Below are 19,765 nucleotides of genomic sequence, written 5' to 3'. Positions count from 1 at the left end.
TATATGTGACAGTTCTGGGACTGTACCCGTCTTTTCCCGATTTGCCCTGGTGCGTTGGCAAATCGGGGTAATAAGGAGTTTTTGGCAGGCCATAGCTGCCAATAAGTCCTAGATTAATCATGTCAGGCGTCTCCCCGAGATACCTCCCATGATTAATCTGTAAATTACAGTAAATAAACACACACACCCGAACAATCCTTTATTAGAAAAAAAACCACTAACAAATTGCCTTGTTCACCAATTTTATAAGCCCGAAAAAGCCCTCCATGTCCGGCGTCATCCAGGATGATCCAGCGTCGCTTACAGCTGTGCTGCATTAAGGTGACCGGAGCTGCAGAAGACACCGCCGCTCCTGTCAGCTCCACGCAGCTAATGAAGGGAATAGCGCGATCAGCTGTATTCAGCGTTGGCCGCGAGTAACCTCAGTGACAGTTCAGCTGATCGCGCTATTCCTGACTGTATTCAGCTGACTGATATTGTTAGGCTGGGGGCTCCCCATAACGTGGGGCTCCCCATCCTGAGAATACCAGCCTTCAGACGTATGGCTTTATCTGTCTGGTATTAAAATTGGGGGGGACCGCACGCCGTTTTTTTTAATTATTTATTTATTTATTTTACTGCACAGTATAGACACGCCCACCGGCTGCTGTGATTGGGTGCAGTGAGACACCTGTCACTCAGCGTGGGGGCGTGTCTGACTGCAACCAATCACAGGCGTCTGTGGGTGGGTAAAGGAGGGAATACGAGATTGATTAATCAGCAGCCAGCATATTCAAAGTAATTGTTTCCACGTATTCTCTGCACAGCTGTTCCTCGTCGCGCTGGTGATCGGGGAGCGGTAAGTATGAGAGAGGGCTGCTCACTTCAGTCACTCGGGGGATTAGCGGTCACTGGTGAATCCTTCACAGGTGACCACTAATCAGTACGTAGCACACAGACAGAGCCGCGGCATGACAATGAAGTCGGGTGAAGTTCACCCGAGTTCATTCTCATTGCGCAACTCTGTCTGCTGTCAGCCGACATGTATCAACGACATTGTGCAACACACAAACGGACATTCCCCACGGACATTCCACGTACACATACACGGGCATTTTACATACAAACACGGACATTTTACACGTACACACGGCTCACATACGCCATCACACGGATGCCATACGTACCGGAGAAACGCCCCAAAAAAACGGAACACTGACCCGAAAAACGGACCGTGTCACACGGACGTTTTTTTGCGGAAGTGTGTTTTAGGCCTAAAATTGACGGAAGTAGCCCTCAAATGGAATGGTAAGTGCATGGAGAAGATGCCAGAATGATTTTCTGATCCCCGGATTGCTGCTGGGAACAATGTTGCAGTATTATGCCACTTTTACAGACCGACAGTAAAACATACCAAATCAAAGATAACATGGATTTTACAGGAAAAAATGTTAGGAAATTTAACTTCCAGTATAATAATTTGTATATAAGACAAATATAAAAGGAGAGAAAAATAACCCAACCTCTTCTACACCTTAGACTATGTTCACGAGTAGCGTTTTTGCTGCGTTTTTGCAATCTCATTGTTTTCAATGGTGAAAAACTGCTGCAAAAACTCTAAAAGCGTTGACATTCTCCATTCAAAAATGTAGCATTTTAGCCAAGAAATTTAAGGAATCATATACATGAGATTTCTCAAACATTTTTCCTATATGTAAGGAGTTGGACTCAGACTGGTAAAGCCTATGCACTAAGTGCAAGGCCTATCAAAATTTGAAAGGAACGATTGCAATAAACCCTGGAATACACATAGCAGAGGCCTTCCTTTTCACCCCAAAAATGGTATAGGATTCATGGTTTATTTTTCTTGTCCTCCTCCTTCTCTTTCTACATCATGTGAACAGGGTTTTCATGCAGCCCTTGCTCCATGATTTTCAATGGCCATCAGGTGGCCTTACAGATAATTTTACTTGTTACAGACGTGAGCAAAATCAGAGTTTTGCAGGTTGCATTCACAGCTCCCTCCATGCGTAAGTTGATTCCGCAGCTTTTTAGAGCTGCTGGGGGCATAATAACTGTTAGACCCATCTGCCTGTAAACTGACCATGCTGCCAAGCTGATTACTCTAAAAATTAACATTGTTTGTATTTGCCCTGACTTCCCAACCCCAGTGTCTGTGTGACAGAAGCAGAACATAAAGCCAATTAAAATTTTCTTTTTTTTCTGCTGTATTCCCATGCACCCCTTCAAACCCAAAAAAGGGTATGCGGTTCAAAGTTTAATTTTTTTCTCCTACTCCTCCATCATATCCACAGATTGTCATGAGGCACATGCTCATAATTTTTAGAGGACCTGCAGCCATCCCTCGCAGAGTTTTAAAGGGCCTGCAGGCGATCTTCACTCCTAATTTTTAGAGGGCCAGCAGGTGGCTGTCACTCAATATTTAAAGGACAAACAGGCAGCCCTCAGTCATAATTTTTAGAGTGACAGCAACCCGCCAGAAGGCGACCCTCATTCAAAACTTTTTGAGGGCCACTCAGTCATAATTTTTAGAGGGCCAGCAGGTGGCCCTCCCTTAATATTTAGAGGACCAGCAGTAGGTCCTCACTCATAATTTTTAGAGGCCCAGCAGCCAGTCATCACTCATAATATTTAGAGGGCCAGCTATCGGCCCTCACTCATAGTTTTTAAATGGCCAGCAGGTGACCTTACATCAATTTTTAGAGGGCCAGTAACCATTCCTCAATCATTTTTTAGAGGGTCAACACTGGCCTTCACTGTATTTTGATAGAGCCAACGTAGGTGGCTAGGTGGAAAGAGGGAGAAGTCGGGCAACTGTTCCCAAGAACACCCACATGCGACAAGTTTTGATGGCAAGAGTTAGGTGTTTCCCAGTATGGTCCTGTTTTAAAGAAAGTGTGGCTGATAAAAAAAAACCTGTTATTTTGATCCTGTGCAGTACCAAAATCAACTGACCACTATCAGAGTGAGCATCACCAGCATGCTCAGGCACGTCATCAAAGCACCTAATAATATTAGCAAACAGTTATCTGCTATTATTTGACTAGCTATCATAAATAGGGGGAACCCTACATTGTTTTTATAAGTTAATTATTTATATTTTGTTAGAAATTTCTAGGCAACAAAACAACAAAAATCCAAAATTTATGTCCACTGTGGGAAAAATGCTGAATCGTTCCAAAACCTAGAGTTGTCTGTAAAATTTGAAGTTACATTTTTTACATTCCCATTTGGACTACTTTCCTGAAACCTTGGTGCTTTTAGCAAAGAGCAAGGAGAAAGATTTACTCAGGATATAAAGGATATGGAATTACGATACCAAGTTAGATTGAACGTGAACATGATGGAGGACTACTGATGGATGCTTCATAAAGAATATCTGCAGGGCTTCTATAAAGCCCGCTTTACACGCTGCAATATATCTTACAATGTGTCGGCGGGGTCACGTCGTAAGTGACGCACATCCGGCATTGTAAGGTACATTGCACGGTGTGACAGGTACGTGCGATTGCGATTGAATGAAAATCCGTTCATCGCATACAAATCGTACCTTTCTCTAAAATTGAACAGCAGGTTGTTCAATGTTCCCGAGGTTGCACACATCGCAGTGTGTGACATCCCGGGAATGATGAACAGATCTTACCTACGTCCTGCAGCTCCCGGCTGACATTGCAGAAGGAAGGAGGTGGCGGGACGTTTACGTCCCGCTCATCTCTGCCCCTCCGCTTCTATTGGCCGCCTGCCACGTGACGTCGATGTGACGCCGAACGTCCCTCCCACTCCAGGAAGTGGACGTTCGCCACCGACAGCGAGGTCGTATGGAAGGTAAGTACGTGTGACGGGGGTTAATCGTTTGTGCGGCTTGTTCAACAAATTGAACGTGCCGCACATACGATGGGGGCATTGCAAATTGCATACGATATCGTATGCGAAATTGCAACGTGTAAAGCAGGCTTAAGAGAAAAGGTATCGAGAAGCTTTGAAGAAAAAAGGGAAGGGCACAATTAATTACCATTTTTTCGTTTAATAAGGCGCACCAGATTATAAGACGCACCACAAATTTAGAGATAAAAAAAGGTAAAATAAGGGTGTCCATCTTACCAGAGGGGGGTGGCAGCGGTGGTGGAGCGGAGTCACAGGAGGCAAAAGTGGTGTTGGTGGGGGCTGTGCGGGCAGCGGGCGTGGCTGTGCTGGCAGCGGTCGGGCTGTGCTGGCTGTGTGAAGCAGGCCAGTGCGGCGAGTGCTTTTGGTTTTTGGGAGGAAAAGTGCGTCTTATAATCCAAAAAATACAGTAGTTTCCACTAAAGTTGCAAAATGAATGTTCAATACATTTTATATATAATATTGTGTACATTTTTGGCTACAATAAAGATTTTTCCTGTTAATCTCGCTTCTACGTAACTTAACTCGTGTTTTGTGTAAAATCCATTGTGTAAAATCAGTGATTGGATTTGTAACAATTTTCATAAACCCCAAATTTCCATACCTGTGTTGTTAATACAAAAATAAATTGTAAAAAAAAGTGACCGCAATTGGATGACACAGATTGCATCTTTGTGCACTCAGGTTTTATTCATGTATCCATTGATTTCAATTGGCGCTTTATATCAGTGACTGAGTAAAATATCTACATTTTTGTTTTTTGTGGACACACTTTGCAGATAAACCCCGACATTTGAACAGTCCTGGTGTGCATGAAAATTGATATCTGAAGGAGGATATATGATAGCGTATTTCTGAGGACATCTTAAAATATTCCAAGAAATACAATATAAAAAGCATGTGCTGTTCTCATTTTACTCTCTTGTTATCACATTCTGGCTGAACGCGGTTTCGGATAGTGTAATCAAGGTGATGTTTTCCATTTGACATTTGAAATGAAAAAATACCAAACTTTGCATATTTTAATGTCTAATTTACCATTTATACACATGCAAATATGATTTTACAAAATATGACATTTCCATGTTCCACAGTCTTATTTTATTACAATTTATATTCAAAAGCAAAGGTTCATGCATTCAACGGAGAAAAAAGCTCATAATTCAAAAATATCAAGTAAAATAAACCTACTTTCCAAGCAAAATGTCTTGGCAGTTTTCTGTATCTTATGTCTTTTCTTGAGAAAATTAAAATATAAGGTGGGTCTGTGGCGCCCCTGAGGCTTCAGTCACCACAGGGTACTGCACATCACCAGAGGTGCAGTATTCATCTCGGGTAAGGAGGAGGTCATTGTCGGTAAATCACCACAGTTCACCAAAACGCACAGTCAGTTGCCCTTCCACGGGGACTGGGATAGGGTAGGGTCATTTGGACGGTCACCACAAGATATGGGACCTCCCACCCACTAGTTCAGCAACCCGGGGGGTGGAGCTACACAATTGGGAGTAAGGCGACACACACACACACACATTCAGTCAGTGACAGTTGGACAGCAACAGGGAACAAGTGATACGTGGGGATAACATTGTCGCTGAGGAGAGAGCTGCACCATAGCCCCCTCAGGACTGAGCACACAGAATAGGGTGCGTAGCCCTAGGCTGGTGGGCACTGCACGTCCCACCAGCAGAATCCGCCAGGAAAGTCTTCTGGCCCACACAAAGTGCTTAAAGCCAGTAGCCGTGATACAAGAGAGGCACCAGTAACGGACTCGTGCTGCCTGCCATACGGGACAGGAACGGAGCCTATCTAAGGACTTGTGTCCCAGCATAGCTTCAAGCCGCAGGAATTCACACAACACAGCACACGTAGAAAGGACTCACGTCTGAACTATCCGGGATCACCTGGAGCCCATGACAGCAAGTGTCTGGCATCCCAAGGGTGGCAAAATCTCAGTGAGTAAAGAACTTTAACTGCAACACCTGTGTCGTCCAAACCTTCCTGCGCATTAGCTGCACAGCAGGAGACTACTACTCCCAACAGCCCTGGGTCTGAGCTCTGCCTGTGGAGAGCTGTAGCAACTTAGATACACTACCATCTGCTCCCAGGGGACACCTCTTGCAGCGGCGGCTCCTATTTTTGCTGCACACAACAGGTGGTGTCACGAATAACTACTATCCCCATCATCATCCCCCTCATTTCTTGACACCACTGGGGTCACGGAACCAGGCCTAGCCGCTGTGACATCCCACCCCCTGCACCGGCCCGGTGACGAGTAACCTTTCAGACCCCGTGGGCGCGTCAGATTTACATTGGAAAAGTCAATGTCTGAAAAATAAAAAAGAATCCTGCAAAGCAACGGGTCTTCTGCAATTTATAAATGAAGGATACAGTAGATCATGTGCCAAATTTAAAACGTATTTGAAAAAAATTGTTTTGAACAGTGAATGTTAAGGGATGTTAATTAAATGTGCCACTTTTTTGGCAAAATATTGGTGCAAATGCATGCTCAGTATGAGATGTGCCTCAATTGAGTCAAGTTGATCATGACGTGTAAGATCTTGAAAAATTAAATACAAATTTTTTCACAACTCTAAAATACATTTGCACATTAAAGTTTTATACCATCTTCATAGATTTACTGTTTAATTATATTTGCATTCGTTTTTGAACTATTAACATCTGGTACGGTCTATCAAGTAAGCACTGCACTGAAGCTGGCCTGGATTACGAGGTAATGTTGTATGTATGAGCTGAATAGACAAGCACGTGTAAGCGCTGTGCATGTACTACTGTCTAATAGCAGTGGTCGGTGTCCATGGCAACAAACTGTAAACAAAAGATTGAAAAGTGTTAATATGTGAAGAACGGCTGAAAACTTTAAGTGGACTCTTTCAGCACATAATGGCTGTTCAAGCCAAGTACAGGCACTCGGTGGAATCATGGCATGGCCAAATATTTAAGTGCACCTTCTCACCTGCTTGTTTTCTCTTTATCTCTGTCCTTCTCTGGCTCAATGAAGCCAGATCTGCCATTAAACGTAGAGGGAGTGGGGTGGAGATGGAGGGAAAACAAGCAAGTGCACCGAAATATTTGGCCACTTCATGATGCCCTGAGTGCCTGTTCTTGGTTTGAACAGTCATTCTGTGCTCACAGACTACCTTTAATAAATAGTAAACTGTAAAGTTGCTTGTATATATAGAAGAATTATCTGACAATACTTATTTCTGAAGATGTGAATAACTGTTTAATGATTCAAAACTCAGTTTGACAACATTTTCCCAGTTTACTTGTTAGTTGGACAATGCTTGAAGGGAACCTGCCATCGCAGCTTTCCTTCTCTAACTAATGACAGAGCAGTACAATGTGTTCTATTATCCTTAAGCACTAAAGGGCCATTTACACGCTGTGACATCACTAACGATATATCGTCGGGGTCACGATGTTTGTGACGCACATTCGGCGTCGTTAGCGACATCACAGCATGTGACAGGCTGGAGCGACCTAAAACGATCGCAAAAAAGACACAAATCGCTTGTCTTTGAGAGGTCGTTTAATTATCAAATATCTTTGTCTGGACAGTAGCGATGTTGTTCCTCGTTCCTGCGGCATCAAACATTGCTGTGTGTGACACCACAGTGACAGGAGCGACGAACATCTCATTACCTCCGTCCACCGGCAATGAGGAAGGTAGGAGGTGGGCGGCATGTTACGGCCGCTCATCTCCGCCCCTCCTCTGCTATTGGACGGCTGCCGTGTGACGTCGCTGTGTCGCCGCACGAACTGCCCCCTTAGAAAAGAGGCGGTTCGCCAGCAACAGCGACGTAGCAGGGAAGGTAAGTCCGTGTGACAGGTGTTAGCGATGTTGTGCACCACGGGCAGCGATTTGCCCGTGACGCACAACCGACGGGGGCGGGTACGCTCGCTAGCGATATTGGTACCGATATTGCAGCGTGTAAAGTACCCTTAAGACTAGAAGCCAATATTCATCCTATCAATTTTTAGTCATTTCCTTCTTATACGGTAATTTTTTTATGTCATTGTTTTATTATCATTAATATTAGTAGTGGTACTAATAATAGTAGGAAAAGTTGTAGTTGTATTATCATTTTTCAATGAATTTATGTAGGATGAGATCAATTTGTTTATATTTTTATCTGAATTGTTTTGGGGGTTTTTTGTATGGTACTGTATAATAGTCATGAGTTAGACACCGGAGCCATTGGTGATTAATCCTGTATATGGATATTTTTAGGTTCACTCAGGTTCATTGTACAGTATCATAGAAATTATGTGTACTTAATGGACTGATCGAACATTAAAATGTATTTTAATCCTAAATGCCTATGTATTAAATGTCATAATCTAATCTCTTTGCTAATATACTTTATTAAAATTGCCTACTGTAACCTCACTATTCTATCTAACTCCTTTGTTTACTTGATTTTTTCTTTTTACTTTGACACTTTGTTTGATAACCTCAGTGTTTACTGAAACAGTCAAATGAGTCGTTATCACTGTCACTGTCATGCTGTCACTGCCGCAGCATCTACCCCCTCCCTAAAATGATATCTCTGACATCCATTTCAGGCACTGGGCTACCCTCCTCTAGTGAGCATGCGTCAGTTATCATTTCTGACGTATGCTTAGTAAACTCTTGTCATTGTGCAATATTCACAGTGACAGTGCACTCTCTGGCTGACTCTAATCAGAAGTAACGAGTCAGCAAGAAAGCTCACTCAGTGCACCTTGTAAGGAGAGAATGAGCAAGCAGAGACCAGTGTCAGCCCTACAAGTGACATCACTTAAAGGGGCAGCTCTGGTCTCTGCTTTTATTTTAACAATGCAGTAGAAATAAAATGGAGACAAAACTGGCTACTGTTATTCTGGTGACAGATACTCTTTAACAGATGAGAGAGTGATTATTTCATATCCTTCTTAAAATATGTCTCGTGGTTACAGAACTATCCAGCTACCAGTACTGTTCACCAGAGTAGGGAATGCCTCTGTTTACATTATTTACATAAGAACTGTGATGGAACAGGCAATAATCGATTAGCAGAAAAATGTCTTCTCTAAAAAATAGTAATGGAATAGCTACATTTTTCTTTATGCAAGTTAATGCATATAAATAAAAAATAGGACGCAAAACACTCCATTCAATTAATGGAATTCATTGTACTTTACAAAGTGATGCAGAAATGTAGCAGAATAAAAACAAGGTTAAAAAGGTAGAAAATCAGCTTCTCATTTCAGCATCTGGAAAAGAAAAATAATTTGCAGCAAACAAATCTAAAGAAATAGCACAGTCATAATCTCCTTCATGGCACATCAATGATTTTCTAAATATTAAAAACTGAACTAATTAGATAGTCAAATTAAGCAGTCATCATTATATGTAGAGATTCAAGTCTTTGCAATCTTTAATGATGTCACAGAGTTAAACTGGTTACACATTAAGACACATTTAAAAAGCTTTATCTTTTTAATTAACACTTTTTAAAAGTGTGTTATTGCTCAGATTTAACAAAATAAGAATAAATGTGTATCATGTAACAAAGCACATAAAAGATCTGCTCCTGATCTGCTTGTTTATGTTTCTAAAGTTGTTTACTGTAAAACAATTTAACATGTTAACTAAGCAATATTTCTTTTTTTTTTTTAAAGAAAAATCTATTACATTGTGGATTCATAGCCATTTATATAAGAGGAACTAAAAGTATAGAATACCATGTCAAGAAAATGCTAAATTAAAAGGGTGTCTGATACATATAATGTCTTTTATAAATATCTATTTCTAAGCTCTAGCCTCCTTTGTCATGTGCTGTATGCGGGCGTCACACGAGACGATCTATCGTGCGATGCATCGTCGGGGGTCACGGTTTTCGTGACGCACATCCGGCATCGCTTGCGACGTCATCTCGTGTGACACCTCCTAGCGACGCTGATTTGTTCACAAATCGTGAGTCGTGTGCTTGTTGTTTAATTTAAAAAAATCTTTTCATTTTAATGGCGCCGGTTGTTCATCATACACGGGGCAGCACACATCGCTCCGTGTGACACCCCGGGAACGATGAACACAGTTTACCTGCATCCCGCGGTAACCGCCAGCTATGCGGAAGGAAGGAGGTGGGCGGGATGTTTACGTCCCGCTCATCTCCGCCCCTCCACTTCTATTGGACGGCCGCTGTGTGACGTTGCTGTAACGCCGAACGTCCCTCCCCTTCAGGAGGTGGACGTTCGCCGCCCACAGCGAGGTCGTCTAGGAGGTAAGTACATGTGACGGGGGTTTAACGACTTTGTGCACCCCGGGCAACTGATTGCCCGTGAGTGACGCACAAACGACGGGGGCTGGTACGATCGCTCGTGCAATCGCACGATAGATCGTATCGTGTGACACCCGCATTATTTTAAAATTCCCTATACTTCGCCCTATCCTGACAATCTCTATGTCTGTTTTTAAGAGGATGTTTGATATGAGGGGAGACTCGGCTCGGTTTGGGAATTCGATTCGGCTACCTGTTGCTGCATGGTCAGTTCTTCTATCTGCTGGGCAATTACCTTTTGTTTCCCTGTCCAAATGCTGATTGTTCCAATTGTCCTTGTTCTCCATTCTTGATTTACTCCTCTCCAGGTGTTTCTTGTAACACTCGCCATTGTTGGGGTAAGCAGTAGTAGAAGTGGACCCACTGGACCACAGTAAGTAAGTAACTATCAGGGTGAACACAAGGTGCCACTCCCAGGGCAGTGTCCAGGATTGTGGCTACTGGCCCACATATTAGGGAATGCAAGGATAGATACAGGTGCAGGCAGGAATAGTTGCTAAAGTTGGTGGGTGCAGCTGGAATAGCTAAGGCAAAAAGGACGGCTTGAAGAAGACAGGTACAGTGGGCATGACAGAGGCAGACAGATAAGCGAGGAGGGCACAGGAATAAATAAGGGACAAAACGGAACCTGACAACTAGCTAGCAGATGGGAAACCTGACTAACTAAAGGTGTTGCGCAAGCACCTCCCTTAGAGGGAGGATGCCTTAAATACCTAATGCCTCTCAGCCATAGACTGAGAGGCACTTCTAGGAAATGACACACCGGACATTTAGGATCAAGGCAGTTATGCGTGCACATGCCCTAAGCGTATTTCTGTGGGACCTGAGCAACGTAACTAGGCCCCAGGAGGTGGAGGAGGCAGAGGAGCACATTGAAGACCAAGGGAGTGTGCGGATAGGACACAGTTCAACTGCTGTGGGGAGTGAGTCGATGTTCCTGCTGGGGAGAGGAAGGGTACTGCAGGGACTCTGGCCCTACAGTACCTCCCCCTTATGCCTCCTCTTTACCAGCCCTGAAGGAAGTTTCTTCTCCAGCAAGATGTTTTTGGAAGCTGTAGGAATGGCCAGTGGAAGGGGTAGTGTGGATGGCTGGTGCTTGAGAAGCCTCTGCCCAGATCCTGAAAGACAGAAGGCGCTGACTTCCTGAGTAGTAATCACAGAGACCTCATGTCAAACAGAGTTTTGCACAAACTTCACCGACTGTCTTGGAGACGTCATGCACTTCTCACATTGCAGATTTTGACACTCCAACCGATGGTTTCTCTGGTGTCTTGGAATAACACAGGCAGACTCGGGCGTCAATCTGCTGTGTGCTGAACCATAGGCAGGCTAGCAAGAGTTAATCTCTGCTAGTCTGCTTGTTAGGTTCCTTTGATCACATGTGGTGTGGAGGCTAATCACATCTGCTCCCCTTTTATTTAAGCTGGATGAAATCTTCTACCCATGCTAGCTAAAGTTTCTATGCTGACCTGTGAGGTGTGGTGTCCTACATTCTCTGGTGAAAATTGTGGTATTTGCTTGTTGCAGTTGTGTAAATTTACCCTGTTGTTTTATAACTTTCTTCCTTCTCTTGTGTTTCCTCCTGAACATCTTTTTGTCTTTATCTATGTGTGTGTGCGCTGTGTGACAGTTTTCTTTTTTCCTTGTCTGTCTATTATGTGTAACTTTTCATTACACTTATGTCCCATCCCTTCCTGGGGGAGTGGGAGGTGTAAACAAATCAGGACTGGTCAGGAACAGGGCCAGGAAGGAGACCCAGGCATACCAATCATTAACCCCTTCAACCCCCAGCCTATTTTGACCCTAAAGACCAGGCCACTTTTTGCAATTTTGACCAGTGTCACTTTATGAGGTTATAACTCTGGAACGCTTCAACGGATCTCAGTGATTCTGAGATAGTTTTTTCATGACATATTGGACTTCATGTTAGTGGTAAATTTAGGCTGATATTTTTTGCATTTCTTTGTGAAAAAAACAGAAATTTCGCTAAAATTTAGAAAATGTTGTAATTTTTAAACTTTGAATTTTTATGCTCTAAAACCAACAAGACATATGAAACAAAATAATTAATAAATAACATTTCCAACATGTCTACTTTACATCAGCACAATTTTGGGAAAAAAAATGTAAGGAAATTATAGGGGTCAAAGTTTATGAGCAATTTCTCATTTTTACAACAAAATTTACAAAGCCACTTTTTTTAGGGACCACATCACATTTGAAGCGATTTTGAAAAGTCTGAATGACACAAAACACCCAAAAGTGACACAATTCCAAAAACAGCACCCCTTAGGCTACTCAAAACCACATTCAAGAAGGTTATTAACCCTTCAGGTGCTTCACAGTAACTAAAGCAATGTGGATGGAAAAAATGAACATTTTACTTTTTGCAACAAAAATGTTAATTTAGCCTCAAATATTTCATTTCACAAGGGTAGCAGGATTAAATGAACCCCCAAAATTTGTTCTGAGCACGCAAATACCTCATATGTGGTGAAAAAACACTGTTTGGGCGCACGGCATGACTTGGAAGGGAAGGAGCGTTATTTGACTTTTTGAACAGAAAATTAGCTGGAAACGTTAGCCGCATCATGTTGCGTTTGGAGAGCCCCTGATGTGCCGAAACAGTAAAGCTCCCCCACTTGTGACCCCATTTTGGAAACTAGACCCCTCATGGAATTTATCTAGATGTTTATTGAGCACTTTGAACCTCTAGGGGCTTCACAAAAGTTAATAAAGTTTAGCTGTGAAAATAAAAAAAAAAAATTTTACCACAAAATTGTTACTTCAACCAGGTAGCTTTTTTTTCACAAGGGTATCAGGAAAAAATGCACCATAAAACATATTGTGCAATTTCTCCTGAGTACACAGATACCTCATATGTGATGGAAATCAAATGTTTGGGCGCACAGCAGGGCTCGGAAGACAAGGGGCGTCATTTGACTTTTCAAACGCAAAATTGTCTAGAATAATTAGCGTATTCCATGTTGTGTTTGGAGACCTCCTGAGGTGCCGAGACAGTGGAGCTCCCCCACATGTGACCCCATTTTGGAAACTAGATCCCCCATGGCATAAAAAAGAGATCAGGGTCCACGCACGGATGTGCTGCAAAAAGGGGGGGACTAGGTGGGATGGAAGAAAGAAGTCCTGTCCAAAGTCGAGTACAGCTGCAGGATGCTTGCTAATCAGGTACCTAATTGTTCGAGTTTTGTCTTTTTTTTTTTATTTGGGGTGCACAAAAAAAAAAGCATAAACTCGAGCAACAATTACGTACCTGATCAGCCAATCATGTAGCTGATCAGCGCTTGGCGGCAAGCGGGGGTGTGGGGGGTGTTGGGTGGAAATAGGGAGTGGGAGTTGGGATTGGGGATAGTTAGAAAAGAATCATGAACAATACTTACAGGATGGATCAGAACAGCAGCAGGATCACAGGAGAGATGGCAGCAGATGGTAGGGCAGCAAATGGGAGGGCAGCGGCAGATAAAGGGAGCATTGGTGGATGTGAGACGGCGGCGGCTTGGAGAGGGTAGCTGCGGATGGGAGAGGGTGCAGTGGATGTACGAGTGGTGGAGGATGGGGTGGATGGGGGGGACAGGGGGGAAGGGGAGGTGAGATTGGGGATAGTTACCTTACAGGATGGATCTAGGCAGCAGATGAAGGAGGCAGCAGATCGGGGAGGGTGAGAGGTGGGAGAGGGGGCAGCAGATCACAGGTGAGAGGTGAGGAGAGAGTGAACAGCAGATCACAGGGGTAAGAGGTGAGGAGAGAGCGGACAGCAGATCACAGGGGTGAGAGGTGAGGAGAGAGCAGACAGCAGATCACAGGTGAGAGGTGAGGAGAGAGCGGACAGCAGATCACAGGTGAGAAGTGAGGAGAGAGCGGACAGCAGATCCCAGGTAAGAGGTGAGGAGAGAGCGGACAGCAGATCACAGGTGAGAGGTGTGGAGAGAGTGGACAGCAGATCACAGGGGTGAGAGGTGAGGAGAGAGTGGACAATAGATCACAGGTGAGAGGTGAGGAGAGCGCGGACAGCAGATTACAGGTGAGAGGTGAGGGAGCGCAGTCGATCACGGAGGGGAGGGGGCGGGCATCCGATCAAGGAGGGGGGGAGGGCAGCCGATCATGGAGGGGAGGGGGCGGGCAGCTGATTACGGAGGGGAGGGGGCAGGCAGCCGATTACGGAGGTGGGAGGTGTGGGTGCGGGCAGCAGATTGGGGAGAGCGGTGGCAGATGGAGGAGGAGGGCGGGCGGAGGTGGATTGGGAGGATTTTTGCTGGTTTGATATAGTACAATGGCAGTGCGGCAACTTCCGGGTCCCATGCTCCGGTCACATAACAGCATGGGACCGGAGCTTATCGCCCTGCCATTGTACTGTATACACTGTACTGGCGTGTTCAGGACTGACAAGTGAAGCTGAAGGGGGCGGTAACCAACCCCAGGTCCACGGTGATTGGAGAGATCAGTCACAAGGCCGTTCTCTCCAATCAGAGCTGCTGGAGCTGGGGGAGGGTGATCCAGTGAGGTCACCCAGCTTCAGCCAATGACCAGTGCTACAGCTGCACTGATTATGGCTGGATTTCAATGTTTTAGCCATTTTCAATGGCTAAAACATTATAGTGGCTGTGATTGGCTGAGCGGCGTTCGTCAGCCAATCACAGCCTCCGTAGGTCCGGGGAGGAGGCACCACCGCGCCTGAGGTCAGGCACAGGTCCCCTCCTTCCCGAGTCTGCGGTTTGTGTGAACCGATCACAGTCACCGGGGCTCCGGTGCCGCGATTTCGCCATGACGGATTTATCCGTCATGGGTCTTTAAGTACCAGGGCACCATGACGGATGAATCCGTCCAAGGTCATGAAGGGGTTAAGGGTATCCCTTGGAATAGGGATAGAATAGGGAACCCTAGCTTGAGAGATAGCTTAGGGGCCCCGTTTCCCCACTTTTCCAGAGTCATTGTGACACTTCAGAAACCAAACATTTCCTATGGCAATTCTGCTCAAAAGGAAAACTTCTCCAGATTGCCAGTCAAGGGCAGGCTCATGGATACAAAGCCAAGGCAGACCAAGTATAAGTGGACAAGACAAATTTGGAAGCACTAGGAAAGATATTTTCTCTGAATGCGAAGCTCCCATTTGAAGTTTCACCTGCTCAGAAACATAAAGTATTGGTTCCATCCAGAGTGTAATTCCATTAAAGCCACCGCCACAGCCTGTTGAATGACATTCCCAGCAGATCTGGAATCTAGATGAGCCATCTTAGAGAACTGATTACCTCTTTGCAATATGAATATTGACAGGGTCAACGAGGCTTTATTCTCGCCAAGGATAGCCCCTTCTACTGGCCCTAGGCAGGAGGGTCTCTGCCTCATAGGACGTGGATGGATGAAGTGTTCTGCACCTCTGCAATAGAAACACAAGCCCATGACTCTATGATGGTTTCAACATTGTTCAGATATTTTGATATGGTCAACCTGCATGAGCTCAGGAGCAGCAGTGGTAACTAGAAACTGGGAAACCAGCGGCTTCTAGAGGGATGGAATCAGACACACAGGTTTCCTTTCATGTTTCACTTCCACGGATCGCCCCTTGAACCTGAGGTCGATCAAGGTAGCCAAGAATTTCAGGTCGTCCAGAGTAGTGGAAATATCACAGCCTGCCAGTTCATCCTTTATCCTCCCGGATAAACCTTCCCAAAAGCGGTTACTAATGCCTAATTATTTCATCCCAGTACAGAGTAGAGGGTGCTGAACTGACCGACAGTGTGGACACCCTACTGTAACTAAAGCAGAGAGGACAACCCAGCTCATCAAAAACCTTCAGGACGGACTCCAGGAAGTCTAGAATGGCAAAGATTAATGTATTTCTTCTCTCCCATAGAGGGTTGACCAAAGCAAAAGCCTCCACACCAAGGTGTGACATGAAGAATGCACTTTGGCCAGGTCCGAATAAAACTGGTGGACCAAAAGTTCAAAGTGCAGGGTGCACCGATTTATGAAAACTTGACATTGATTGAAGTTGCCATCGAATCAGAGTGGAGTGGATAGGCGATGCACAGATGATGTCGGTGATGGAGCTGTAGGCTGGACAGATGCAGATGAGCCAGCCGGGGCCAAGTCATTCAAATGAGTGTTCACAGTTCTCTGCTGTTCCTGCATCTGCAACATCACCCTCTACAGCACAGGAAGCAAGAGAGTGTCAGAGTCAGGGAAGTCTGTGGCGGGCGGAGGAGGGGACGCGGCGCTCTCCCACTGCTTGGGTCCGGCCGCTGCTGCTGCAGCTGCTGCTCGGTGGTGGCTCGAGCGGTGGGCCGGATCCCGGGGACTCGAGCGGCGTTCCTCGCCCGTGAGTGAAAAGGGGAGTTTGATTTTGGGGATTAGATATTGTCCGTGACGCCACCCACGGTTGTGGTGAGATTGGTGACACCACCGCTGCTCTGGACGGGGATCCCGGGAGCGATGACAGGGAGCAGCTTGGATGTTAGTCCTCCCCTCCGTGGGTAGGGGGATTGGTTGTTCCGGGGCCCGGTGAGGGAGTAGGGATTGATGGCAGGCGGGTTACAGGGCCTGGCCAGGTGCAGGGTCGCGGGGGAAGCACTGTGCCGCACGGCACGGTGGTACTCACTCAGCCAATGATGTACACAGAGTCTCTTGTAAAACAAACGGCTGGATGGACGGATCCCACAGATGGCCGCGGTGTTTCTCTTCCCGGCAGGTTGATGATGACTGCCTTTCTCTGCACCTGTGTAGTGTGTACGGTTCCAATGGGTTCCCACCGGTAACCCGCTCCCCAGCTTGGATGGGTGCTGAAGGAGCCCCTTTTGCCCGCAGGCTCTGGCCCTGGGAACTTTAGCCTTGGCGGTGACTGTGTTTCCCTCTCTCGGTTGGACTGTTGCCTTCTGTCGGGACTTGGCTGCTGGGAAACCCAGGAGGTTCCCTTCGCTAACGGATTTGACAAATTCACGGCGACTCCTAGCCTTGTCGGGGTCCGTAAGCCCCTGCCGGATGGTGCTGGCTTCTCCTTGCATACCGGTCCGGTACCGCCAGGCCACCGCCCGTCCACGGTCCTTATGGCTAGCTCCAATAGGCCACTCCTGCAGACGGTCACCACCGTCTGCCAACCTTGCTGTTCCGTCCGGGCCACACACCGGGACCAACTTCAGGCCTCTCAACTGCTACTTCCCTCCTTCCACTTTCACTTCCAAACACTATCTGCCTGCTTTTCCCACCTCCAGGACTGTGAACTCCTCGGTGGGCGGGACCAACCGCCTGGCCCACCCCCTGGTGTGGACATCAGCCCCTGGAGGAAGGCAACAAGGTTTTTGTCTGACTTTGGTGTGCCTGACTGGGAGTGTGGGGTGTGTTGGTGTAGTGCTTGTGACGTCCTGGCTTGCCCAGGGCGCCATATTCCCCCTTAGTAAAATGCAGACTGTCCGCGGGCTGCCCGTCCATCACCGGTTTTATTTTCACAAACTGGAAAAGATTTAAAACGGTAAACGGGTATTACAAGTATATTAACTTCTTCCCACATCGGGAGGCACATTACTTAAATGTTGCTAACGGTAACGGCTTCCGCTCTCTCCCACCCAAGCAACCTGGCCCTGATGCTGCCCCTAAGCAAATGGGCAGCACCCCTTGACCCCAGTCCAGCACAAGTTACCCGAGCGGGTTCTGTCCTTTTCAGGGGACCCACGTCCATGGGGAACCCCTGAAACCCCCAGAGGATTGCCACCGGTTGCGGTAGTGGCGGGTCTGGGCCATCACTTCCCTCCAGGCCCATCCTCCAAATCAGCCTCTCCGGAGGCGGTAACGGTAAAGCCAACATTTTTATTTACATACCACAAGTTCGTGGTTGCCCTTCCAGTTCTCGTGCTTGTCCGTAGTAGTTCCTACGCAGTGGTTTGTATGGGGTCCCAACGGGGACCAGTTGCCGGCAACGACCGGTTCAAATCAGGGTTTCAATCAGGTAACATCTCGGTAATTATTCACCTATCATTTTCAAAACTTCTAAACGGTACTTTGGTGGTCCCAACGGGGACAACTTGCAACGGGGCTCCGCTGCCATCACTGCGATTCTTCGGCATCGGTCGGGGGAGGGGGCGCGGTGAACACCCGGGCCTCTTGGCTGCCCCTAAGCTTTGCATCCAATGCAAACCACCCCCTCTCCCCGCAGTGCCGGGTGTACTGCACCAGGTCTCCCGGCATCAGGTTGCGGCCTGGGTTCTCCTCCGGCAGGTGGGCATTGACATCCCGCTGGGCTATAAAGACTTCGGCCTCCAGGCCCGGCTCATAAATAAAGCCATAGCCCCGGCGGAAATCAAACCGCCTCACCTGCCCTTCATACAGGGGGCCCCGAACACGGAAGGTCGCTTGCCGGAGGCTCTCTTTTTCCCGGATCGTGCGGGCCACCAATTCTGCCTTCTTTCTCTCCCTTTCCGCGATCTCCGGGCCCAGCGGTGTCGGCTCCCTGTCCCAATACGGGGCTGCTGCGAGCTCCGGCGCACGGGTCAGGCCCCGCGAGACCTTCTGGACACTGCCCACCACTGGCGATCTGGGTGGAAGGTCCCGCGGTGACTTGGCCTGGGGTGCTGCTTTGCAGCGGCAACCCGGCGCAACCTCAGCCGAGGTGTGGGGGATGGGCACAGGGGTCCTCTTCCGCCAGGCCTCCTGCATGGAGCGGCTTGTCGGCTCCGGTTTGGGGAAAGTCTCCGCAGATGCCTCCAGTTCAAGCTTTGGCACCTTCCATGGAAGCAGTTCCGATCAGTCGCAGGCTCCGGCGGCAGGCCAATCTGCCTGGGCGGACGTGCGGGGTACCGCTACCGGTTGCGGTGGTAGCGGGGCTAGTGGCGGGGGTGCGGCGGCCAATACGTGTAGCGGGGGAGGTAGCTGGGCGAGCGGGTGTGGACCGGGTCCCTCGGGGCACAGGGGCGTGGGTCACTCACCCTCCCTTCTGAAACTCCCTCTTCCTCGTGTCTCCGCACGGTGGCCACAACCTCCGCCATGTCGGCCTCCCACTCCTCCAGGAGGAGCTGCCTCTTGACCTGCAGCCAATGTTGGAGCTGAACGGTCCGGATCTCCACCCACGCTGTGGTTCCAGGCGCGGGGGTTATGGTGCTGCGGGACGGCATGAACATCGCTCTGGCGGCCTCTTCCAGGAACCAGCAACAAGATGGCTGCAGGGTCCTGGCGTCCCTGCTTTTATAGCCGCGCGCTACATGCGGCCAGACGCCATCAGTCCCCCTTAGTCTCTTTCCGGCTCCTCCTCTACAGGGGCGAGGTTTAGGCCTTCGCGCCTCCACTGCTCGAGGAGACGCTCGAGCGGGAATTTTTCGCGCCCAAGATGGCGGCTTCTCCAAATTTTCAGCCGGACACCTCCGGCGGTCACAAGGCGCACCTCTACCAGACGGCAGAGCGGTAAGATCTTGTTCGTGACGCCAAATTGTCGCGGGCGGAGGAGGGGTCACGGCGCTCTCCCACTGCTCGGGTCCGGCCGTTGCTGCTGCGGCTGCTGCTCGGTGGTGGCTCGAGTGGTGGGCCGGATCCCGGGGACTCGAGCGGCGTTCCTCGCC

The sequence above is a fragment of the Anomaloglossus baeobatrachus genome, chromosome 1 (genome assembly GCF_048569485.1).
Source record: "Anomaloglossus baeobatrachus isolate aAnoBae1 chromosome 1, aAnoBae1.hap1, whole genome shotgun sequence".
NCBI classification, from domain to species: Eukaryota; Metazoa; Chordata; class Amphibia; order Anura; family Aromobatidae; genus Anomaloglossus; species Anomaloglossus baeobatrachus.
This window is presented reverse-complemented; position numbering follows the sequence as displayed.